The sequence below is a fragment of the Protopterus annectens genome, chromosome 6.part0, assembly GCF_019279795.1.
Source record: "Protopterus annectens isolate FY-2018-M chromosome 6.part0, PAN1.0, whole genome shotgun sequence".
NCBI lineage: Eukaryota > Metazoa > Chordata > Ceratodontiformes > Protopteridae > Protopterus > Protopterus annectens.
The window spans coordinates 175,657,989-175,683,960 of NC_056737.1; the positions used below are offsets into that span (position 1 = coordinate 175,657,989).

General features: G+C 43.1%; 1 pseudogene; it reads right to left on the reverse strand.

The window, feature by feature from the left end:
• Positions 1-382: 382 nt before the first annotated feature.
• On the reverse strand, positions 383-1,731 carry LOC122803793 (annotated as a pseudogene).
• Between the last annotated feature and the right edge of the window lie 24,241 nt (positions 1,732-25,972).

Below are 25,972 nucleotides of genomic sequence, written 5' to 3' on the forward strand. Positions count from 1 at the left end.
TCATTCCACACTAAAACCAGTAAATGGTGTGGCACTTAAAAGACTCGTGACCAAACCCAGCAATCAAAATCCACAATCCTGGAATGCTTTTTGACTTTTTCTGGCTTAGTAGACACATACCAGAAGGGATACTTCACTGTATCAGTCTAGAGAAACAATTTTACTTGGTCTTGAAGTGGAAATGATCTATTGCCTACTCTGAATGGTGAACCAATTCACTACTCGGTACACGCTCGGCAAATGATAGGCATAATTCTGCTGTGTTTTTTACAAGCTCCATAGGTTGCAAGGTCTCTGTTACAACAGTGGTGGCTTCCATGCTTTGCAGTACAGGGGATTCCATTGCTGAAGTCCCCTTCTCAGGAATCTCTCTGTAGGGTCCCTAGTGGTTTGTTACTTGTGCACTGCTGCTCTGCTGAACCTGAGAACTCAGACCTTCAACTTTTTTACTCACGTCATTGCGCTCTGTTTGAAGGGCCCTGTAAAGTTTCTCCAAGTGCTGGAGTTTTACTTGAAGACATTCTGGTTCCCTGTGTTGAAGAGTTTTCTCTTCAGCCATCTCTAGTACTGCCTTGTTACTGCTTTCCTATCTTGTCTGATACATTGTTGTTTCCTTCTACAGATTCTTTTTTTTTTTTTGGTAATACTTTCCATTTCTTTTTTAAACGTAGTAAATACTTCATTATTTTTGGAAAGAGTATTCTGGAAATCTTCAAAAATTTCTGTATAAAGTGACAGCTGTTGCTTGAGGTGAGCTTCCTGCTGTTTCATAAACTTGCACATCTTCTGTGATTTGACTGCCTCCTTTAACAAGTAATCCTTTTCTAATTGATGTCGATCCTCTGCTTCCTTCAGCATCTCCTGCACCTGCTGTAGCTTTGCATCCATAAGTTGCTGTTACAGGTCCTAGTGCCTGAACACCTTACCTGTGTGTTCCTCCTTCAGTCCATACTGCTCAATCAGTTTTTTTAGCTTTTCTGGTAACTCCACATTTTCTTGACAAAGGTTTGAGTTCCATTTATAGTGCTGTTCCATCTGCAACTACATATCATTCAAGGTCATCTGGAAATGGGATGTCACCTCCTTTCTCTTTTCCTCTTCCTCTCAGGCTCACTGTACACCCTTTTTTGAATGTATGGTTGTGCTGCTGAAGTTCCTCACAGACTTTCAAGCTTGCTGCATGCAAGAATGTCTTTGCTGTGCTCAGTCCTTAAATGGTCCTTTTCCTGAATCAGCTTGGCCTGTTTTTTTCTGAAGCATTTTTATTTGTTTCTGTGACAGCCTGTGTCCTCTAACAACTCAGCATACTTCTTGCATAGCACACCAGAGCAGTAGCTAGAAGCCATAAGTGTGTTCAGTGTCTGCATCAAAAGTGTAAATTATTTTCCAAGACCTTTTGCTTTTTTCTTCTCTTGCATATTTTTCTGATTTTTCTCAGTATTATCACTGCTCACTTTACAGTCCTTCACAGTCGCTGCATACTTAGCATATTATCTCAGAACAATCGATTTTCTGCTCCCCATTTTTTGAGGAGTCATAGTTATCCTTCTCGACATGTTCAGATTTCACTGCTTCTGCTTGTATTCCATCCTCATTTTGCCCAACTTCAGTGCTAGCATTTGAGCAGTAGGTTTTCAAACTGTCCTCAAACTTTCTACTGAGTTCTTCAGACACATCACAAGATACAGGCTTTAGTAAACATTCAGCATCTCCTGCTGATTTAATCACCATTCTTGGTTATACATTCCTTGTCAGCCATCGGGCTTTTACTTTCTTTGCCTTTAATGTTAGACTCTGCTTGTTCTACACTTTCTTGAGCTTCTTGGCCTGCAACAACCTTCTCTTCCACAACCTCATGTGTGGCCAGAGGACTTCTGCATGCAGATGAAATCAGTGCATGCTGGCAGTTAACACTTTCATCCTGGTTCTTCATATTTACCTTGCTTCATACTCCTCAATTAAATACAAACCCATTCTCCTTGCAGTTGCCAACAACCCCCCCCCCCAATTATATCTCTTCAGGATGTGCAGTACAACCAGAAACCACTAAGACAAAAATGCCCGCTGCCAAACTGTCATTGCATCTCAACAAAAAGATAAGAATGCATTCCCTTCTCTTTGTTCAGGTACCATACCACAGACATGTCGGTCTGAACTGAAATCACACCCTTCAAGAGAATGTCTTGAAAAGCCTGCAGCGCAAGTAAGACCACCTTCATCTCCAAGACACTTAAATGAAGACTGGCCCCAGTACTTGACTTGGTCCCTTGGATGGTCCTCCCTTCAAAATTCCACCCCTCCCCAGGAAGAGAGGCATCTGTGGTGACCATGCCCAGAGAAAAGGGAAGAATGAATGTTCTCCTGGTGGACACTGTGATGATCCACCACTGCCAACCAATATGTGACGTGGATATCTCATCTCTAGGCCAGTAATCAAGGAGCCTCAATCCTCACCACAGGTACTTGTGGGGGGACATTCACTGGAAGGATAACAGGTACACACACATTATTTCCAGATGCAGCTTTCTGCATCAATACATTTGTAACACAGCATTTTGTATCAATCAGTTCGATATTCACAAATGCATATAATTATTTGCAAAATTCCAGCTAGCTGTGCTGGCAGTATTTCATTTCGTTACACTATCCCCACTAGTTCTTCAAGTACCCTTTGAGAAACGTTGCTTGAGAGGGATGAGCCTATCTGGGAGGACATTACTCCATACCCTGTCTTGAGATCCCAGCTGCCTTGTTATTGCTGACCCCAGTACAGTGCTGCAATGTCATATCATATGCCTGCAACCCTAGCCTCCATCATAGTAACTTGGGATTTTGCTGGCTGGGTTGCTATAGCCATAGATCCCTCTCAGAATCCTCCTGCCTTCTACTGCAAATACTTAGCACCAGGGCCATTTCTGTGGCTTCACTATTCTTAGCGCTGTGGTGGAAAGTTACGGGTTGGGTTCAGGTAAGTGTGTGATTGTTTGCACGATAGGGTTAGGGGCGGGTTAAGTGAGTTAGGGTTAGGGCGCAGATTAGGCGTGTGTTCGATAGTGACAGACTTTAGGGTTAGGGGCGGTTTAAGTGAATTAGGGTTAGGGTGAGGGTTAGGTGAGTGTGCGATAGTGATGGACCTTAGGGTAAGGTTTGGGTTAAGGTAAGTGGGTAGATAGTAGTGTATGTTTAGTTTAGTGTAGCGTTAGATGTAGGAATTTAAGTGCATGTGTGTGGTTGCTGTTTGTTTGATGTGCTTGTGTTGTGTGTGTATGTGTTTTGGAGCAGCGAATTTTTTCCCATGGGTTAGGGCGCGGGTTAGGTGAGTGTGCGATAGTGATGGACCTTAGAGTTAGGGTTTGGGTTAAGGTAAGTGGGTAGATAGTAGTGTATGTTTAGTTTAGTGTAGCGTTAGATGCAAGAATTTAAGTGTATGTGTGTGGTTGCTGTTTGTTTGATGTGCTTGTGTTGTGTGTATGTGTTTCGGAGCAGCAATTTTTTTCCATGGGAAAAAATTTGCTGTTCTGAATGTTCGATATTTTCATGTTTAGATGTTTTGAGGCCGATGAAATAGCATTCACTATTTTCATCTTTCGATAATGTGATATAAACACCATTTAAAACATTTAACCCTTGATCCTGGCCATGTACCTGAACTAGTTGCCTCCCCTGTTACTGGCGGACTCTGTTAGGGTGGTGTAAGCTGCCCAACATGGGTTTCCTTATACCCATGTGCAGCACTGGGGATCCTTTTCATGTGCAGTGATGCCCTGCTTGCTAGATATAGGTCTCCTTTTTGCCCCAATTCACCTACAGTGTTGCATTCCCTATCTGCCAACCAGATTCTCATGTACTCAGATGAAGTGCTAAGGGCTTGTTCCCTCACCAAAAGGTCTGCCAGCCCTTCAGAAGTGGTAACCTGACACCCACTCACCCACCTATGAAAATAAGTGCTTAACTCAGCAATGTAATTGCACACACTCTCATCTGCCTTGTGTCTATGCTCACAAAACATTTCTTATAAGATTCAGGTGTTAACTTAAAACACCATAATAAACATTTATTTGCTTAGTTATAGTCTAAACAATCAATATCAGACAATTTAGAAACAGCAGTTACAGCTTTACCATGGAGTAAGGGGGTCAGAAACTGTACCCAGAGTCCTTGATCAACTACTGTTTGCATACTCTTCCAAACATGTGGATAAAACTACCAAAATTATCATTTTCTTGGTACTGAGGAAAAAGTTTACTGACATTTATTGCTTCTGGGGTATAGTTACCCCCTTCCCCATTGCCTCCATGACCATGGCAAACAGTCAGCATTTCCTTCTCATGTTGCCTCTGGCTCTCATTTTCTTCAGCCTCCAAACATCTCAGTCTCTTACTTTCTTCACCCTCCAAATGCCACAGTCTCTATGCTGATTCTATTTCCAAATGTTTGGCCTCCAATTCAAGTCTCTTTAACGCCAGATGGAGTTTTAAGTCCTCTGAGGAAAAGTTGAACTGTCCATTTTCTGAGAGCTGTACATCCCCCAGGGCCAGTCTGTCTGTCTTCCTGACTGCTGGTCTGTGAGGCAGCTGTGGCTAAGGCTGCAATCATTTCTACTTTAGTCAGACTGGCAAGCACCAGTCCTTTGGCTTGGCACATCTCAGCCAACTGGCTCCTTGTCAGCTTGACATAATCCTCTACTAACATCCTTGCCTGCTCTCCCTGACTAACTAAGCTAACAAAAACTAAACAAAAACTATTCTGATATGAAACTCTGAATGTCTACAGTGTGGCTGCCCAAGAGTACAAAAACCTTCTTTAGTGATCACTGTTACAGGCTACCAGAGTTCAATATCCACACCACTGTTCACCAACATGTGATGTGGTGATCCCACCACTGTCGCCAATATCTAACAACCCATCACTGCCAGCCAATATGTGACGTGGATATCCCACCTCTAGGCCAATAATCAAGGGGCCTCAATCCTCATCACAGGTACTTGTGGGAGGCCATTCACTGGAAGGATAACAGGTACACACACATTATTTCCAGATGCAGCTCTCTGCATCAAGTGCGATTTCCCTTAAGAGTACACAGAGACCACAGTCTGGAGCTATTTTCTCCCTCTTTCTCCAGATCCCCTGTAAGACTCCACACTGGTGAAGCTATAGAGTTGAGATCTAAGCTGACTGTCCAAGTCAAGGCCTACAGCACCTTCTCTGTCAAACCAGTGGTTTGTGTCCCTGCCCAAATAGCTGACACACACACACTCTTTGAGATTTGATTTACAACCACACACATATGCACATACACATATACACACACACCTGGGAAAGGTTGGCAAAGGTTTACTAGCTATGCCCCTTTTTGCTCAGACAATAAGGTAGTTATGACTGCAACCAGACACTCCTGCCAGCTACCTTAAGGCTCTTCCAAGGGTACCCAATATACTGAGTGAAATTAATATTAATATTAATATTAATATAAATGGTAGTTTGACCAAGAGCAAGGCTGTTAAAAGTGGCCCACACAGTGTCACCAAATAAATATGCAAGTTCTCTCAAAACTTAAATATCTCTACAAAGATCAGCCACAATGAAAGGTTTAAATATATTTAATAATAAATAATAAAAGAACAAGACAATACTAAATATCAATTCACAGTGACATCAGAGTTCAGAATCACAGGAAGTACTTAAAACAACACTGAAGGAAAATCTTATACAAACAAAGAAAAACAATACTTAAACTAAGCGTCACTATATTTTGCTTCACTATATTCCTGACTGAATCTAACAGAATTACTTTTCCCCAATAATTTACTTAATAGAGCAAGGCAGATGTTGTGGTGAACAGTTCTTCTTGTTGTCAGGTCTAAAACAGAATATAGAATGCTCCGTCTCACCAACAGACTTCTCAAATTAATATCTAAAATATTACTGCTTGGATGGCTTGCAGAATGACACCATTTCTGGTCATCTGACTTCTGGTTCCCAGGCAAAACCCCTATTGCGGGAAGCTGGCAGGATTTAGCACCTGCCTGTAAAAATATACACACAAGGGCTTTTCCTCAGATCTTTGGCAGGTGCTGGAAATCATAAAACAACTGCATTCTTCCAAGCTTTCAGAGTAGTAATTAGTTCACTCCAAAGACAATACAGAAAGCTTCCTAGTACAGACTTTGTGTCTCTAGCTGCCTTGAAACCTGTGAGATAGCATCTTTATGGCCTAGCCTATAAAGTGATTTAATTTCAGATATTTTTCTAAATTTTGCTGCAATGAGGTTAACCCTCCAGTTTATTTTGGCAAAACATATACATTTAAGCAGTTACAATAGTGCATCTGCATTTCTGCTCTCTCCAGCAGGGAACACCGTTGATGTATTTCAAACACAAGCACTTTACAAATACCTTTTCAACACAAACATCTGTACAAAGTAATTTGATATATACATGATATACCTTTCTAATACATTTGTAACAACAGCATCTTGTCTGACCCACAAATTTAATACATTTGTAACACAAGCATTTTGTATCAATCAGTTCGATATTCACAAATGCATATAATTATTTACAAAATTCCAGCTAGCTGTGCTGGCAGTATTTCATTTCGTTACACTATCCCCACTAGTTTTTCAAGTACCCCTTAAGAAACGTTGCTTGAGAGAGATGAGCCTATCTGGGAGGACATTACTCCATACTCTGTCTTGAGATCCCAGCTGCCTTGGCATTGCTGACCCCAGTACAGTACTACAATGTCATATCATATGCCTGCAACCCTAGCCTCCAGCATAGTAACTTGGGATTTTGCTGGCTGGGTTGCTGTAGCCATAGATTCCCCTCAGACTCCTCCTGCCTTCTACTGCAAATACTTAGCACGAGGGCCTCCCCATCATGGTAAGGTTTCATTATGCTAACTTGGTACAGTCTGTGCCCTGCATCCTGCCTATAAATTCTAAAATGTAGTTAACATCACTGACCTTCATTACCGCTTTGAAGGGTCCTTCCCAAGCTGCCTGCAGCTTACTGTGTCTGACAGGAATGAAAACCATAACCTGCTGCCCCAAAGAATACTCTCTGCCTCAAGCATTCCTGTCATACCAGACATTTTTCTGCTGTTGGGCTCCTGCCAGGTTCTCCTGGGCCAAGCCTATGAGTTCCATGTGCCTTGTCCTGAGGTTTAGGACATATGCCACACCAGACTCCTTGTGGGATTCACACTCACCCTCCCACTCATCGGAAATCAAATCTAGAGGTCCACTCACCATATGCCCATAAAGCAACTCAATAGGTGAGAAACTTGTGGATTCCTGGGGCACCTCTCTGTAAGCAAATTACAGACGGGCAAATATTTGTCTCACTCTCTCTTAAACTGGTCTGCAAATGCCCGTAGCATGGTCTTTGGTGTAGAGTTTAAGCTCTTCACCAGACCATTAATCTGGTGGTGGTAGAGGGTGGTCTTTAGGTGCTTCACCCTCCAGTGCTTCCACAGACAAGTCAGCAGGTCTGAAATGAAATTAGCACCTCTGCCAGTCAGTATTTCTTCTGGGAAACCTACCCTGCTGAAAATCTCTAACAAAGCTTTTGACTCCTTTTCTGCTTCAATGGAGGACAGGGCCACTGATTTAGGTTATCTAGTAGCATAATCTACTACCACTAGGATATACCTCTTCCCTGTGGAACTTGGAGTATTCAGAGGCCCCCAATATCCACAGCTACCCTCTAAAATGGCTCCTCAATCACAGGTAAAGGCATCAAAGGAACTTTGACCTTGTCTCCTGCCTTGCCTACCTTTTGGCACTGTTCACAGGTCCTGCAGTACCCTATTACATCTCTGGAAATCCCAGGCCAATAGAAGTTCTGGATAATACATCTCTTTGTACATTTTATGCCCCTGCAGCCACTCTGTCCAAGGGAACATCTGTACCCACCAGCAGCTGTGACTCACCTTTAGTCTCACTGCTACAGGGTAGCTCCCTTTCTGGAGTAACCACCTCACCAGTCCTGGCTTCAAGTGTGTGAGGTCCTACTGCACCCCCCCGCCCAACCAAGCCTGACTGCATGTAACTGCATGCACACAATGTACTGCATTATCCAAAACATTCCCTATCAGGACATCTACAGGGATATCATCAAGCACACCTACTTGCTTGCTTCCTTTTCCACCCTCGCAGTTAAGGTGAACCCTAGCCAAAGGTATTTGGAATGGGTCTCTCCTAAATCTCTGACTGGGGAAGACTGTCCAAGCAAGTAGTTCTCCTCTTTAATCATTGCAGGCTTCACAATGGTTAGGTCAGAGGCCATGTCCCTCTGAGCAGTGGCCTGTTTCCCATCTACTAAGATAGGATATAGCCTCTTGTGATTGTTTGGTACCCTTACTGTCTCCAGACAATTTACCACTAGCATTCTGTTATTCCCACTTGCTGGCTCCCCTACCTTTTGTTCCCCACTTTGCCTCTGTGGACATCTATATGCTACATGGCCTCACTAGTTACATTTAAAAGGGTCTATATCAGGACATCGAAGTAGTAAAACTTCAAATGTTCTGATATCGAACACTAAGAATAGTGAAGCTGCAGAACATAATTCATTCCTCGCTTCACTATTCTTAGAGCTGTGGTGGAAAGTTACGGGTTGGGTTCAGGTAAGTGTGCGATTGTTTGTACGATAGGGTTAGGGGTGGGTTAAGTGAGTTAGGGTTAGGGCATGAGTTAGTCGTGTGTGATAGTGACAGACTTTAGGGTTAGGGGCGGTTTAAGTGAGTTAGGGTTAGGGTGCGGATTAGGTGAGTGTGCGATAGTGATGGACCTTAGGGTTAAGGTTTGGGTTAAGGTAAGTGGGTAGATAGTAGTGTATGTTTAGTTTAGTGTAGCGTTAGATGTAGGAATTTAAGTGCATGTGTGTGGTTGCTGTTTGTTTGATGTGCTTGTGTTGTGCGTATGTGTTTCAGAGCAGCAAATTTTTTCCCATGGGTTAGGGAGCGGGTTAGGTGAGTGTGCTATAGTGACGGACCTTAGAGTTAGGGTTTGGGTTAAGGTAAGTGAGTAGATAGTAGTGTATGTTTAGTTTAGTGTAGGGTTAGATGTAGGAATTTAAGTGTATGTGTGTGGTTGCTGTTTGTTTGATGTGCTTGTGTTGTGTGTATGTATTTGTTTTTCCATGGGAAAAAATACGCTGTTCTGAATGTTCGATATTTTCATGTTTAGATGTTTTGGGGCCGATGAAATAGCATTCGCTATTTTCATCTTTCGATAACGTGACACAAACGCCATTTAAAACATTTAACCCTTGATACTGGCCATGTACCTGAACTAGTGGCCTCCCCTGTTACTGGCGGACTCTGTTAGGGTGGTGTAAGCTGCCCACCATGGGTTTCCTTATACCCATGTGCAGCACTGGGGATCCTTTTCATGTGCAGTGATGCCCTGCTTGCTAGGTATAGGTCTCTTTTTTCCCCCAATTTACCTGCAGTGTTGCATTCCCTATCTGCCAACCAGATTCTCATGTACTCAGATGAAGTGCTAAGGGCTTGAGCCCTCACCAAAAGGTCTGCCAGCCCTTCCGAAGTGGTAACCTGACACCCACTCACCCACCTATGAAAAAAAAGTGCTTAACTCAGCAATGTAATTGCACACACTCTCATCTGCCTTGTGTCTATGCTCACAAAACATTTTCTATAAGCTTCAGGTGTTAACTGAAAACACCATAATAAACATTTATTTGCTTAGTTATTGTCTAAACAATCAATATCAGACAATTTAGAAACAGCAGTTACAGCTTTACCATGGAGTAAGGGGGTCAGAAACTGTACCCAGAGTCCTCGGTCAACATTATACTGTTTGCATACTCTTCCAAACATGTGGATAAAACTACCAAAATTATCATTTTCTTGGTACTGAGGAAAAAGTTTACTGACCTTTATTGCTTCTGGGGTACAGTTAGCCCCTTCCCCATTACCTCCATGACCATGGCAAACAGTCAGCATTTCCTTCTCATGTTGCCTCTGGCTCTCATTTTCTTCAGCCTCCAAACATCTCAGTCTCTTATTTTCTTCACCCTCCAAATGCCGCAGTCTCTATGCTGATTCTATTTCCAAATGTTTGCCTCCAGCTCATGTTTCTTTAACTCCAGATGGATTTTTAAGTCCTCTGAGGAAAAGTTGAACTGTCCATTTTCTGAGAGCTGTACATCCCCCAAGGCCAGTCTGGCTGTCTTCCTGACTGCTGGTCTGTGAGGCAGCTGTGGCTAAGGCTGCAATCATTTCCACTTTAGTCAGACTGGCAAGCACCATTCCTTTGGCTTGGCACATCTCAGCCAACTGGCTCCTTGTCAGCTTGCCATAATCTTCTACTAACATCCTTGCCTGCTCTCCCTGACTAACTAAGCTAACAAAAACGAAAAAAACACTATTCTGATATGAAACTCTGAATGTCTACCGTGTGGCTGCCTGAGAGTACAAAAACCTTCTTTATTAATCACTGTTACAGGCTACCGGAGTTCAATATCCACACCACTGTTCACCAACATGTGATGTGGTGATGCCACCACTGTTGCCAATATGTAACAACCCATCACTGCCAGCCAATATGTGACGTGGATAACCAACCTCTATGCCAGTAATCAAGGAGTCTCGATCCTCACCATTGGCACCTGTGTGGGACGTTCACTGGAAGGACAACAGGTACACACACATTATTTCCAGATGCAGTTCTCTGCATCAAGTGCAATTTCCCCTAAGAGCACACAGAGACCACAATCAGTCCGGGGCTTGTTCCTCCCTCTTTCTCCAGACCCCCAATAACTCTCTTTCTAGCACAGCTACAGAGCTGAGATTTCAGATGAGTGTCCAAGCCAAAGCCTCCAGCACCCTCTCTGTCCAACCAGTGGTTCGTGTCCCTGCCCAAGTAGCTGATATACACACTGTTTGAGATTTGATTTACACACACAAACACACACACACACACACACACACACACACACACACACACACACACACACACACACACAACTGGGAAAGGCTGACACACGTTTACTTGGTATGCCCCCTTTTGCTCAGACTATAAGGTAGTCATGGCTGCCACCAGACCTTCCTGCCAGCTACCTTAAGGCTCTTCTAAGGGTATCCCATATACTGAATGATGTTAATATTAATACAAATGGTAGTGTGACCAAGAGCAAGGCTGTTAGCAGTGGCACACAAAGTATAACCAAATAAATATGGAAGTTCTCTCAAAACCTAAATATCTTTACAAAGATCAGCCACGATGAAAGGTTCAAATATATTTAATAATACATATAACAGAACAAGACAATACTAAATATCAATTTACAGTGACATCAGCGTTCAGAATCACAGTAATTATTTAAAACAACACTGAATGACAAACTCATGCAAAAAAAAAAAAGAAAAACTATCTAAACAAAGCTTCACTACATTCCTCACTGAATCTGAGAGAATGACTGTTCCCTAATAACTTACTTAATAGAGCAAGGCAGATGATGTAGTGAATGGTTCTTCTTACTGTCAGGTCCAAGACAGAATACAGAATGCTCTGTCTCACCAACAGACTTCTCAAAATAATATCTAAATATCTAAAATATTACTGCTAGAATAGCTTGCAGAATGATATCATGTTTTGTCATCTGACTTCTAGTTCACAGGCAAAACCCCCCTTTGCTGGAAGCTGGCAGGACTTAGCACCTGCTTGTAAAAATACACATACAAGGGCAGGTGCTGGAAGTCATAAAACAATTGCATTCTTCCATGCTTTCAGAGTAGTAATTAGTTCACTCCAAAGACAATACAAAAAGCTTCCTATTACAGACTCTGTGTCTCTGGCTGCCTTGAAACCTGTGATATACCATCTTTATAGCCTAGCCTATAAAGTGATTTAATTTCCGATATTTTTCTAAAGTTTGCTGGACTGAGGTTAACCCTCCAGTTTATTCTGTCAAAACATATACATTTTAAACAGTTACAATAGTGCATTTACATTTCTGTTCTCTCCAGCAGGGAACACTGTTGCTGCATTTCAAAAACAACCTCTTTACAAATACCTTTTCATCACAAACATCCGTACAAAGCAGTTTGATGTACACATGACATACAGTTCTAATATATTTGTAACACCAGCATCTTCTTTGACCCACAGTTCTAATACATTTGTAGCACAAGCATCTCATATCAATCAGTTCGATATTCACAAATGACATATAATTATTTACAAAATTCCAGCTAGCTGTGCTGGCAGTACTTCCTTTCATCACAGACAGCATGGGAGACTCAACCACTACTTGATTTGATTTTGATACAACTCTGTGAATGCAACTGGGAACTCCATTGGATGTGTCAGATAAGATCATTGCACTGCAGAACCCTCATGTAGTATCTCGAGAAGAGAACCAAATAAATTGCAGGATCATGTGTCCTAAGAGCCTGAAAACAAGATAAGCTGGAGGTTTTGAGCATAAGATCAGCATAGGATCAGCAAAAGAGCAAGACTCTGCAGGGCTGACACTCATAGGTTCATAGGTTCATAGGTTTATACTAGGCTATCTGCCCTAAGGCATTTATAAGCCTAGCCCAAATTTTTGTGGCTTACGCCACCCCTTATATGAGCCAGCGAGGTGCTCTGCCTCACATGGACCGGGATTTTATTCCACAGCATAGGGAGTCTCTGAGTGATAAATCTATCCCTCCAGCACGTCCTATTTATGTCTGTGCTAAGGTTTAAGTCGCTTGCTCTAGTGGTTTTGGTGGATTTGGATTTTTTGAGGTGGAGCATGTCCATTAATTCCGGGTTGGACATGGCCTTGTATGTCAGGCACATGTCACCTCTGAGCAGACGGTATGCGACTGAATAGAGCTGGAGTTTCTTCAATCTGGCAGCATATGACAGATTTTGGAGTCCTTATCCTTTTGGTGAGGAACTTTTGGGGTCTCTCCAATTGCTGCAGATGTCGGGTGAGATACATCCCGAATGGGGCATTGTACTCGATCATTGGTCTGATAAGTGAAGAGTACAGGGGAACAATGACCTCACTAGATCTGGATGTGAATCCCTTCATGATCAGGTGGGCAATGTAGAAGGTCTTTCTAACCACTTTAGCAACGTGAGTGTCAAAAGAAAGGCCACTGTCAACCTGGGTCCCCAGGTCCCTGATAACCTCTTCTGTGCTTAGTGGATTGCCACCTATATGGTACCTTGGGGTTACCTTGTTTTTCCCGAAGGGTATGACTATACATTTTTACTCTGTAGACTGGTAGCCTTAAAATGTGAAACACTATGTCCAAGTGGCAAATTATAAACTTTAACAAATGCAGAAGAAGACTGCATTTCTGGTAGCCGATTATTATTCCCAAGGAGCTCCACAGCTGACTTAATGCATCCCTGGCTCTAATCAGTGATGCCCTTATGAGGTGGTCGGGAGCCAATTGTCCAGATAAGGCAAGATCAGAAATCCCTGCAGCCTTAGCCAGGCTGCCATGACTATCGCACACACCGTGAACACCTGGGGGCTGCGGTGGTGAGAACAAAGAGCAGCGTTTGGAACTGATAATGACCGGCTCCCAGGTGGAATCGTAGAATCCTGCTAGATAGCTTCTCAATCTTTATATGATGATAGGTGTCCTTCAGGTCGATCAAGCACATCCAGAAATTCTTCCTCAAATGAGGCAGAATGGACTGCACCTTGAACATCTGGAACTTGGTCTGCTTGATGTAGCGATTTAACCTTCTCAAATCCAAAACTGGCCTGAGGTCCTTGTTCTTCTTTGGAACCAAAAGGAATCTTGAATAGACCCAGGATCTGTGTTAGTCTGGTGGGACCTCTTCGGTGACTTGATATTCTAAGAACTTTTGGATTTTGATGGCCATATTCTTTCTCTGACTGGGTGGTATGTTTGGGAGATGTTTTGGATTTAAATTTGGAGTATTCAAAAATGCAAATGTATAGCCTCTGGATATGACTCTCAACATCCATGAGTCTTAGGTGATGGCAATACATGGCAATGCCAGAAACAGTGGCTCAGGACATGCCATCAGCTGCATTATTCAGCTGACATATGAACACATTAGCAATAGATTGCAAAGTGGACATCTGAGTTTCCAAAGCCTTCTGAGGCTCCAGAGTTTGGTGAGCCTTAATTACCCCTGACAATTCTGACATAATGTGACACTGATGCCTGGTCAGGTGGGCTGCATAGTTCAAAGCCCTGACAGCAAAGGTGGCTGAGGCATAAGAACATTTCCCTAATTGGCCAAAGCACAAGATTCCCTATTTGGGGGATGAACTGAGGAAATTTCCTGTGTAATATCCTTTTTATTGGCTGCTGCCATTATAACAGCATCTACAGCAAGACCCTTACTCCAGTGTTGCTGGTCTTTGATGGGGGAGATGAGAATCTCGTCTGGCTTCTTAGGGATTAGTTCCACTGTACCAGGCTCCTACTCCAAAACCCTCCATAAAATCTGACTCCTCAAGAGATGGAGCTTCTGCAGTCCATTCCCCATGCTGGAGAAGCAGCTCCAATTGGTTGCCAAAGGAGGTGTCCTCTCTGGGACATTTTGGGGACTCCTCTCCTTCCCTGAGGTTGGTATATTCAGTTAGGAACCATTTAGTAGAGTCCAGGTGCTTCCCTTCTTCAACAGCCAATTGCTCAAAACCTCCAGCTCTTTAAAAGCTGTGAGGGGGAGGTGGAGGCCAGAAGCCCTAAAGGAAGGGCAGATTGGAGACTACCTGAGTGTCCACAGGCATAGATGCTGAAGAGGGAGGGTAATAACTGTATCTGACCACTCCTTCCTCTAGTGGGAGGACATCCTTTCCATAATGTCAAAGGCAGAATCTGAAGCAGGCCTCCCAGAGATGGTGGACCTAGGATACAAAGACTCTGAGGATGCACCAGACCCAGTGGCTCCTCCAGCTCACCCCCAACATTGAGACTGGAGACAATTTATCCAGGGCAAAGGCCCAAGTTGGAGGGATGACCCTGAACTGAGATCACTGAACATGACCAAGATCCCCTCTGCCTCAATATCTTGGCTCTGGGGTGAACTTGGTTCAGACTCGGCAGGGGTCAAAGAAATCAGGGTAGGGGTCCAAGCCAAAATTGTCCAAGTTGTCGGATCCAACACTAAGGGAGAAAAGGCTGCCAGCTTCCAACAACTTCGTAACCAACAGGCCCGAGAAAGGAAACCAGTTTAATGGAGCCAAAGCTTTGAGTTGAGGGCCTGAAGCAGAGGGGATGAGTCCTAATTGCATCTGTGCCTGTAAAAAGGATTACATCAAATGTTCCTAGACGACATGTACTAAACTCTTAACCAACAGTGATAACCAAGCTGACAAAACCACCAAAGGAGGCTTGAAGACTCGCTTGCTGTACTGGGATTCCAGTGACCGCATCCAAACCGGAGAAGCTCAGATCTGGGTCAGAGAGAGGATGACTCCAGTGAGGACAGGTACAAGGTAAATGTGAAGAAATGTGAAAAGGTCCTACCTGAAGGAGCATCCTTATTTAGGAAGGGCCTCAAAACACTAATAACAGGAGCTGCAGCCTTCTCCATAATCAGTTCCACAGATGACTGGCTCAGAGGAGTCAGAGCTGACGATGGAGCAGAAGCTGTCTGGGGGATCGAGGGTCTTGGGACCTTTGGATCTGACAGAGCAGTAGAAGACTGGGGAAAATGCTTTCAATCCCCCTTAGCAGCTTTGGGGACCTTGGAACTCCCATGTCCGCTATCAGACTTCTCCCCCTGGCTAGAGGAGGGCAAAGAGGAATCGCCAGCTGGAAGAATCCCTTTCAGAACCAGATTGTCCCTCCTCTCATTAATGATATGGGTGCCATAACCCTCACAGACAGAGAAAGGAAAATCTAAATGGGCACCCCCTAAACATCAGACTCACCTTTATCCTTTCTAAATGTACAAAAAAAGCAACACCCCACAGCAAGAAGAAGAAAACAAGGGCTATATCACTATACAAACACAGGGCAAAATGCAAAACCCCTAACCCTACAGATACGCACTAGAAAGGAAAGGCCAGCTAACAACTGAACTCAAACCTAAAAACCTAAACTAGTCTACCTAAACTACCTACCTAAACTACAAAGTACTACAACACTACACCAACTCTCTAACAAAACATTCACAAAAACATGGTACAGGACCAAGAAAAGAAAGAAGTTAAATGCTAGCAAAGGATACACTTTAGCAGGAGCAATCAACTGTGCTGTTATCCAGGAATGGAAGCAAACATGATTTCGGGTAGTCCTGAAAAGTGAGGAATTATGGGTAGAGGAGGCAGAGCTTGACAGGCTAAAGTCTATGGAAAGTGGCTGGTCTTAGATCTGAGTCAGTTCCGATAGCCTACGTGTTCCGAACAGAAAAAAACATCAGATCCTTTACTAAGCCTTGAGCCAGACCCAATAAACTACCTCTGTCTAAGGAAATTGGAAAAGAAGTAGACACATGTTTAGTTTTCTGTTTCTTTATGACAGGAACAATGGGGCCAACAAAGATATTAATGGCAGCAGTAGCTTTCTCAGGGATAGGCACAACATTCTGAGTAAAGAGTGAAGCCTTCTCTTTTCCTTTTCCCTGGACCTAGAGTAGATCTCCCTTGCCCACTGAGGAGACCCCAACAGCTGCAGAGGAGTTGGCATACCCCAAGTCCAGAGTGGCTGTAAGTGCTATACCAGAGGGATCCACAGTAAAAGATGAGTGGTCTGAAGAATAAGCTATACCTACAGCAGAGTCACCCACCTTCAGCTGAGGCAAATTGCTAGCCTGCTGTGATGGCAAAGGCTGTGTGCTTAACTTTTTCTTTTTGTGGATGGAAGGAATAACTGTGGGACTGACAGTTTGTTCTATGGGCAAGACAAAAATGGTGTGAAAATAAGCAGCAAAAGCCAATAAAAATTTAAAGTCACTAAAAGTCACGTTTCTTTATACAAAAAAAAAGAGTAAAAAGCACACTTTTAACACTTTGCCAACCTGAAAAAGTGAAATAAACAGTTTCTCCATAGAAAAAATGGTTTTCAATTACTTTAAACAACTTTTAAACTGATAGGAAAAAGAACTCTCTCATTCCCTCCAGTAGAGCTCTTTGAAATGTGTACCTTTAACTCCCAGTGGGTATGGCTTCATTCTTTAAAAAATGAAGTTATCACCTTACAGTTCTACCAAATACTATCTGACAGAGGTCATTTAGCAATACAGTTGTGTTTGCCATCATGTATGCTTCAAGATAAAATATTCTGATATCTTGTATGTACCATGGTTTTGGAATTATTAATGCAAATATGAACAGGCAATATTTGACGCATAGAGGCGCAGTAGAAAGTAACTGCAGAAATGCCTGGATACGTCACTCGGCTGTAATGAGTTGTTAAGCCTGAAGACAGTCCATTAAAACATACCCTTTTAGCTCAAAAATAACTTTGCTAAACAGGAAAGTATAATAAAATAATTTACATAAAGCAAAAGATTCTTCCTCAAATGGAACATATTTGTCCAGCAAAGGAATTGCACAAGCAGACCGTTGATCCTCGGAAGCCTACACAGGAGTATACTCTTTGACAGAAGGAAAGCTTTGGAGGGCTTGGCACCCAAAACTTTCTTTTTATTCGGCTCAGCTTGACTGATAGTTTGGACATATGGAAGATGCCCTGAAGCCTTGAATATTGTCCGGCTGTTATATCCTTGGCAGGATATAACCCATAAAGCTAAGGCTACTGCAGCAGTGATTAATATAATGAACATCAACAGAATTACTAGGTGCATGAGAAAGATACGGGATAATCCAATACCACCGAACATCTTCCCCACCAACTGGCACACTCTGCCATTTTGCATTTATATACATTGTTTCCACTACAATACCACTGCAACTAACTTTAATCAAAAACATGGTCTTAAAAATTTACAATGAAGTCTTCGTTTGAAACAAACATTCATGTCAATGTCTCACCTCAGGTATGCCCCAGACATGATCCTAATTCCTTTCCCACAGCAGTTGAAAAAATATTTGGTATTCAAACATCCTTTTTTGCTTTAGGATATCACAAATACATTCTCAGCCAACTAAGGCAGATGTCTGCCTCAAATCATTCTCAAATGTAAAAATATTTCCTCAACCTTTTTTATAACTCATTAATTTTATTCCTATGGAATTTTCTTCAATTTTTGTCTGATAACCTCTATGTGATTTAAGTGCACCAGTGAATACTGAGCAAAGGTAACTAGGAAGTTACTGCCTCAGGACTTTCCTCCATAATCCAAAACTGCCTCATATATATATTTTTCTGCTTCTGACTACATAAAGTACAGCTGTGTAAAATCTTACCAAGACAGTAGCTGTCCTTCTCTTCACTGTCAGCTGCCTCAGGGGGACACTCCTAAACCTTTTATTAGACACCTTTGCAGCTGCCTCTAAGTCTCCTGATTCTTAACCCTCTGACCATTCTTGAGGATTGTCAATTCCTTTTCAAGTGTCCTTCTGCTGACTCCATGATGCTGTCAATCTCCACTGACAAGCCTTCTAAGCTTTTGCCCTCTTCCAACTTTTGCCTTTTGATAAGAATAGCAGGGCAATGGAGAGGATTTGGAAAGAAGGTCTATACTGCTTCTACCTTGGCCTTTAGAGCCATCAATTATCAGACCCACATAACCAGACATGCTCTGACCTTGACTGCCCAGGCTTGTCATTATTTCTGACCTTCCTGACTGTGAAGGGAAGTCTTCTGCTTTATCTATTTTGGGTTCTACCTCCCGGCGGGGTCACCACTCTGTCAAATATAACAGTCATGTTACTGATGCCTCTTCCAGAGCTCCTTCTTTGTCTCAAGTGGGAACACAAGGGTGGATTCAGCAACTTACCCTCAATGCAAGCCTGCCCTTTGTCATGAGGCATTACCCTTGACTTTGCCTGCAGTCATTACCTGAAGACTTTAAGGCCAAATTGCTGGATGCTCCTTTGAATAATAAAAGTCTCTTTGGGACTACTGCTGCTGCTGCTATGTTTAAGTCTCTTCAAGAAAAAGGTAAAGCTCTGCAGGACCTTAAACATATTGTCGTGTCCCCTATCCCAAAGTTCTAAAGGAACTCTCCTACCAGGTTGGCATTTCTTCACAGGCAACCTCATCAGGCCACTAATGGCAGGAAAGGTGGTAAACAAGCTCGTGCTGCTGAATGTTCTCAAGCTCCTGTGGCTCAGAAGCCTGCTTTATCTGACAGACCTGCTTCTCTCTGACTCTTTGACACTCCCCCCAACCCACAGCCAGGTTCCCTTGCCCCTTCAGCTGTGTCACTGTCTTCCAAATTGCAACGGAACTTCCACCCTCCTTTTTCAGGGATTCCTCAGCATCATTGAGAGCAGCTTCACCATTCCTCAGAGGTTCTTGGGTCCGTGGTGGACCAGGGAGTTGTCAGCCTGTCCCTCCTTCCCAAGCATGAAAAGGATATTACTCCAGAAAGTTCCTAGTTCCGCAAAAGGAGGGCTCTTGGAAGCCTATTTTGGAGCTCTCCTTCCTCAACACCTTTCTCAAGGTTCTTTCTTTTAGGATAATTTCTCTTCAAACCATTTCCCTGTTCCTGCCCCAGACTTCTCTTATGTCCTTGAATCTGAAGGATGCTTATCTTCATATTACTATTCACCCTCTTTTCAGGAAGTTTTTATATTTCTCTGTTTCTTCCTCTCATTTTCATTTCTCTGCTTTGCTCTTTGGCCTCTCTACTGCCCCAAGGGTATTCAGAAAATGCTTAGCTCCTGTGATTGGATTTTTCAGGCTCCAAGGGATTTTTCTTTATTTAGATGATGTGTTGATTAAGGCACCTTCTTCCAGTTGCCTGTTACAGGCTATGGAATTCACCATATACCGCCTTCAAAGTCTGGGATTCTCTATCAACTTCCAAAAGTCTGTCCTGACTCCACTCAGGATTATGTGCAACTAGGCTGCAGGATCCAACTCCAAAGGTTTTGTCCTTGAGAGCTTTCTTTCAATCTCTTCTTCCTTTGCCTGCCATTCCAATCAGAGAGCTTTTTCAGGCTCTAGGATTCATGGCCACTTCTTTTACAATGCTCCCTCTTGCAAGGAATATGCTGAAGCTTCAGTGCTACCTCCAGTCAGTCTGGCTTTGGCATTGCCACCCTCTGGATTTCAGAGTGCCTCTCCTTCCTTGTCTCAAGCAGGAACTCAAGTGGTGGATTCAGCAACTTACCTTCAACCCAGGCCTGCCCTTCCAGCCTACAGTTCCTTCTCAAGAACTGTTCACCAACACCTCAGATATGAGGTGGGGAGCTTCCTGTGGTCGTCTGAAAGTTCAAGGTCTCTGCCCCCCCACATCAAAACTCAGACCATGTCAACATCGATCAGATGATGCAGACTGTGGTCTTTCAGGCTTTTCAGCCCATGCTCTCCCAGGCCCTCTGAAGTTTTATACAGCCAACCCCATAGTGATGTGGTATGTCAACAATCAGGGGGCACAAAGACTTATCTTCTTTGCAGGCTGGCTCTTCAGCCCTGGAATCTGGCTATCAGTTATCAGCTAACACTTCAGGCAGTGTATATTCATTTATAACACAATCTAGCGGCAGACTCTTTGAACAGGTCCAAAACACTGGCTCACAAATGAATGCTTCACAGAGACATGTTTCTGGACACAGTCCATTGGTGGAGTATTCCTCAGGTATATCTTTTAGCCTTGCCTCTGAACAGGCTGCTCCCTATTTTCTGTTCCAGAGTGCCATGCCACCTGGCATGAAAGATGGATGTCCTTTCTTTCCCTGCAGAAGATTCAGCTAGACTCCCCAAATATCTTCCTAGTGACTCTCTTTTGACCAAGACAGCACTGGTTACCCCTCTTAATGCACTGGCCAGGGGCAAGCACCACGTTACCTCACTGGTTGGATGGCAATCACCACAAGTTACTTCACTGGTTGGACCTCTTCACACATGACAAGGGGTCTCTCATCCATCCTCACTTGTCCACTCTTCATCTGACACTGTGGGCGATAGGGTTTTGATCCCTTTTAGACACCTCTTTCTGAGGTCGTGTTCAGGGGTTTACAGGAGGCAAGAAAACCTGCAACCAGAAAGATATTCTGTCTCCTGCCATGCTCACAGCCAGGACCCTTTTTCTGTGGGAGTCCCTCTGCATCTATCTTATTTGTGTGAGCTGCTCCAGTCTGGCTTGGCCTATTATTTTGTAAAGGCCCATTTGTCAGCTATTTTTGCTTGTCTGCCCTTGAATTCTCTTTGTCTTCTCATGTAGTGGTCAAACAGTTTCTTAAAGGCATCCTGCACCTTAGACCCCAAGAAAGCCTCTTCCTTCTCCTTGGGACTTTAATTTTGTTTTGGAAAAAATGACCCAGGCTCCTTTTGGGCCTGCAATTTCTGCTTGTCTGCAACACTGGAAGACTGTTTTGTTGCTTGCTCTTACTTCTCTGCTTGGAAGGTTTCTGAGCTTCAGGCCATTCCTACTTTTTTGTTTTTTCACAAAGACAGGGTGCCTCTTTGTACTAATCATTATTTTATGACAAAGGATGTTAATGAGTTGTCCTTAAATCAGGCAGTACAACCCCATTCCTTTTTTCCTTCTCCACAGCCTTCTGCATACCTAGGATTTATACAGACAGCTTAGATTTTATTTGGATAAAACTAATATCATTCATAATAATAAAAAGATGTATTTTGTTACGACGTATAGCCCCTTTAGTGACAAGGTGATAAAAATAGTTAAGTATTACTAGAATTTTTTGGTTAAACATAAAGATTTCCAGAATTTATTGGCCGGAACATCAAATATTTCATTCAAAAGAGGGAGAAGCGTTGGTGACATGATCATACATGGAAAACGTATTATCCTGGAAGTATTTATTAGTAGATATGTCAATAACTTATATCCCCCATTTACAGGTACAAGGCCCTGTGGTAAATGTTGCACTTGTAAGTATGTAGTACCATTTTTTGAATGTATAAATGGTGTGAAGTATGAGGCAAAATACACCTGTAGTTGTGAATCAGTGGGAATTATATATACTATTAGGTGTCCTTGTGATAGATTTTATGTGGGGGGGGGGGTAAGTGGACTTTTAAAACCCGTTTACAGGAACATCTTAGAGATATAAGAAAAGGTAGACAAGAAAGCCCAATTGCTTGCCATTTTCAAGAATTTGACCAAAGTTATGAAAGTGGATTAACTGCTACTATTTTGGATCAAGTAAAATGTGGTCCATATAATAAACAAAGTTTGAAGAAAAAGCTGCTACATAAAGAAACAGATTTCATCTTGAAATATGATACCCTTGCTCCAAGGGGTTTGACTTTGGAGTGCAATTGGAAGGTTTTTATTTAGTTGTAATGTATCTAATTATTTAATTGTATTTAATTGATGTTAATTAACTAAGGTTCATAGGTTCATATGTTGGTACTAGGCTATCAGCCCTAGGGCCTATACAAGCCTAGCCATAACAATTCCCTGGCTATTTCTTCCCACATTATTTACTTTCCTGGACCCCTGTCTAGCAGGGCGACTGACGTGATCCCTGGGGTGAATTTCCTTTCTCCCATCCAATCGTCAAGGTTCCTCTTGAAGAGGTCCAAAGAGGCACTCTGCTTGACATGTATGGGCAATCTATTCCAGAGTCTGGGGAGTCTCTGGGTCAGGAACCTATCCCTCCAGCATGTTTTGTTTATTGTGATGACAAGGTTTAGATCCCTGGAGCGCGTAGCTCTGAAGGATTGGGATTTCTTTAAGTGTAGCATGTCCAACAGCTCTGGGTTTGACATGGCCTTGTATGTTAAGCAGAGATCGCCTCTGAGTAGACGATATGCGACAGAGTATAGCTGGAGTTTTTTAAGGCGGTCAGCGTAGGGCATCTGCTTTAGGCCTGTGATTCTTTTAGTGAGGTATTTCTGAGGCCTTTCCAGTTGTTGCAGATGTCTTGAGAGGTACATACCAAATGGGGTGTTGTATTCTATAATGGGTCTAATGAGGGATGAGTACAGTGGGACAATGACCTCCTTTTTTCTGGATGAAAAGCCCTTCGTGATGAGGTGTGCCACATAGAAGGATTTCCTGACTGTTGTGGCGATGTGGTTATCGAAGGTGAGACCACTGTCCACCTGTGTCCCTAAGTCTCTTATCACACTTTCTGTGTTTAGTGTACTGCCACCTATATGGTAATTTATGGATACATGTTTTTCCCAAAGGGATAACAATACATTTCTTGGCATTGAGCTTGAGCCCATGGCTCTGGCACCAAGCATCTGTTTCTGTAAGGCCCTTTTGTAGAGTATCCACATCATCTGGGGATTCAATAATGGCTCCCAGTTTGCAGTCATCTGCAAACTTTGTTAGCCAGAGTCCTTTAGTGTTGACCTGTACTTCAGAGAAGTAGATGCCAAACAAGAGCGGCCCCAGGACTGAACCCTGAGGTACTCCACTTGTCACTTGTCTGGAGCTGGATTTGGAGTCGGCTACTTTTACAGTGTGGGTTCTATCAGTAAGCCATTTAGCAACCCATTGGGTGACATAGGGATTAATACCCAACTTAAGTTTATCTATGATTCCAGAGTGGGGGGTGGTGTCAAAGGCCTTGGCAAGGTCTAGATAGGCTGTGTGGACCACCTTACCCTTGTCCATGGCTCTGGAGACTGATTCAAATAAGTCAATCAGGTTCAGGAGACAAGATCGGCCCTTCACAAACCCAAACTGGGTGGGGTCCAGTGTTTGAAGGTTGCCAATGTCTTTGTTTATAAGTTCCATGATAATACGCTCCATGGCCTTGCAGATAAGGCTTGTCAGACTGATGGGACGGTAGTTTCCGGGATCCAAGGTGGATCCCCCCTTGTGGATTGGGATAACTGTAGCTCTGCGCCACTCAGTGGGCATGAAACCTGAGGTGAGGCTATGATTAAACATGACACTTAGGTGAGGTGCCAGTTCATATTGTAGTTCATGTAGTACACAGCCTGGGATGTCATCTGGTCCCATGGATGCTGTATTCTTGGCTTTAGAGAGTGTTTTGTACCTGTGTGGCCGTTATTACTGGAATTTGGCAATCTTCCGGTATTGAGATGGGCCATTTAGGGGTGAGAGGGGGTGAAGTTGGCACTGAATCGATCTGCCAGGATATTGGCAATATCCTTTGGATCAGTATATTTATTGCCATTCTGTTTTAGCTCAGAGCAGATCTGAGCATTGCCATTTAGATTCTTGACATAGTTATAGAATGCTTTGTGGTTGTCTTTGGAATATTTGGCAATTTTATTTTCATAACTAGCTTTGGAGGATTTTATGAGGCATCTCAGTTTCTTACTGGGGCTAGTAAGGGAGTTTTTTGCATCCTGGGATTTTCCTCTTTTCTGCAAAAGTTTCTTCCTTTTGTTGTAAAGTTTGTTTATGGCAGGGGACCACCAGATTGGCTTCCTTTTTTTGGATGAGAGCATTTTGGTTCTATTTGGGATGGCACGATTCATGCATGAGTGGATGTGCTCGTACAGTGCCTTAGTGTAGGATTCAGCAGTTGAACTTTCAGTTCCCGTCTGCATGGGTGTCATGAAGTTTGTCACTTCTGACTTGAGTAGCATGAAGTTGGCTTTGGAGAAGTTTTTATGGTGGTTTCTTTACTGGGGGTGGGGTGGGATGTGGATGTTAAGGGTGATTAGCTTATGGTCAGACCTGACTAATGAGGGGTGACCATAGGTATGGAGCATTGATTTGCCATGTTGGTAATGACCAGGTCTAGGATATTGGAGCCCCTGGTGGGACTATGGATTAGTTGATCCAGGGTGTTGGAATTTATGAATTCCAAGAACCGTTAAGCAAAGGTGTTGGGACATGAGTAGTTTTCCCAGTTAATGACAGGGTAATTAAAATCACCCAGTATTAGGGTGTTTGGTTCTATCTTAATATTTTCCAGTATGTTTAAAAAGGTGTAGTGAGAATCTTGGGGTATGTTGAGGGATCTGCAGCAAGCTACAATTTGGATTGCAGTCTTACCTAGTGTTAGTTGCACTTGGAGAATTTCAGACACATTGTGTTGGCCAACTAGCCTGGTGGTGTGAATATCCTTGGTGAATATTGACACTCCTCCACCTTTAGTGTTTCGGTCCTGGTTTGGTGGCCGAAAAGTGTGGTAAGAGTTGTAGCCTGGTATTGCAGGGGTGCTCTCTGGAGCCTTGAACCAGGTCTCAGTTACTGCACAGATATCGATGTTCTCCATTTTTAGGAGTGCCTCGAGAGAGTGCATTTTGAGGTTTAGACTTCTAGCATTGAGTAGCATTACCTTCAGATTTTGCATGCTTGTACCTGTTACGGTGGTGGTTTTGTCCTTTGAAGTTTGCCTAAAAAAGGCACTATAGGGGTGGCAAGAGCCTTAGCCAGTAACCTGAATCCCAGGGGCGACAGGTGCAGACCATCTCTGGCAAAGCATCGTGGTCTGTCAATCATGTCATCCCAGGCAGACAGATACTGAATCCCCTTTGAATGACACCATAAGCTTAGCCAATTGTTGAAGTCAATCATTTTATCCTTATATTGTGGTATCATTCTGGGCAAAGGCAGGATGCTACTCAGGGCTAGGGTCATACCTGCCTGGGCCACATGATCCGAGAGCTCTTCCATGTCTCTTTTCATGTAGTCCAGGGAGGTATGTCTCAAATCATTCACTCCAACAAGGAGTATATATACGTGTTTTTTTATGTGTACCAGTTTTCTACTCTGTAAAGGCTATATGCTGAGGCGCTAAGAGGATTCTGTGTTTTATTAAAGAACAGTCTTTGGAGAAATTTTGTTTTTTTTCAAAATTTTGGAACTTATTGGGATATCTGGCAGTGTGTGGTTGTTTTCTATTTCTTCCTTGGACCATGGTATTGGATAATACCATTCATAAGTCTGACTAGCTTTTTCTTTCTTTTCATCCCATGACTTTGGGTTTAGCGGTTTCAAAGCAAACCATCCCATTCTGCATATATCAGGCCATT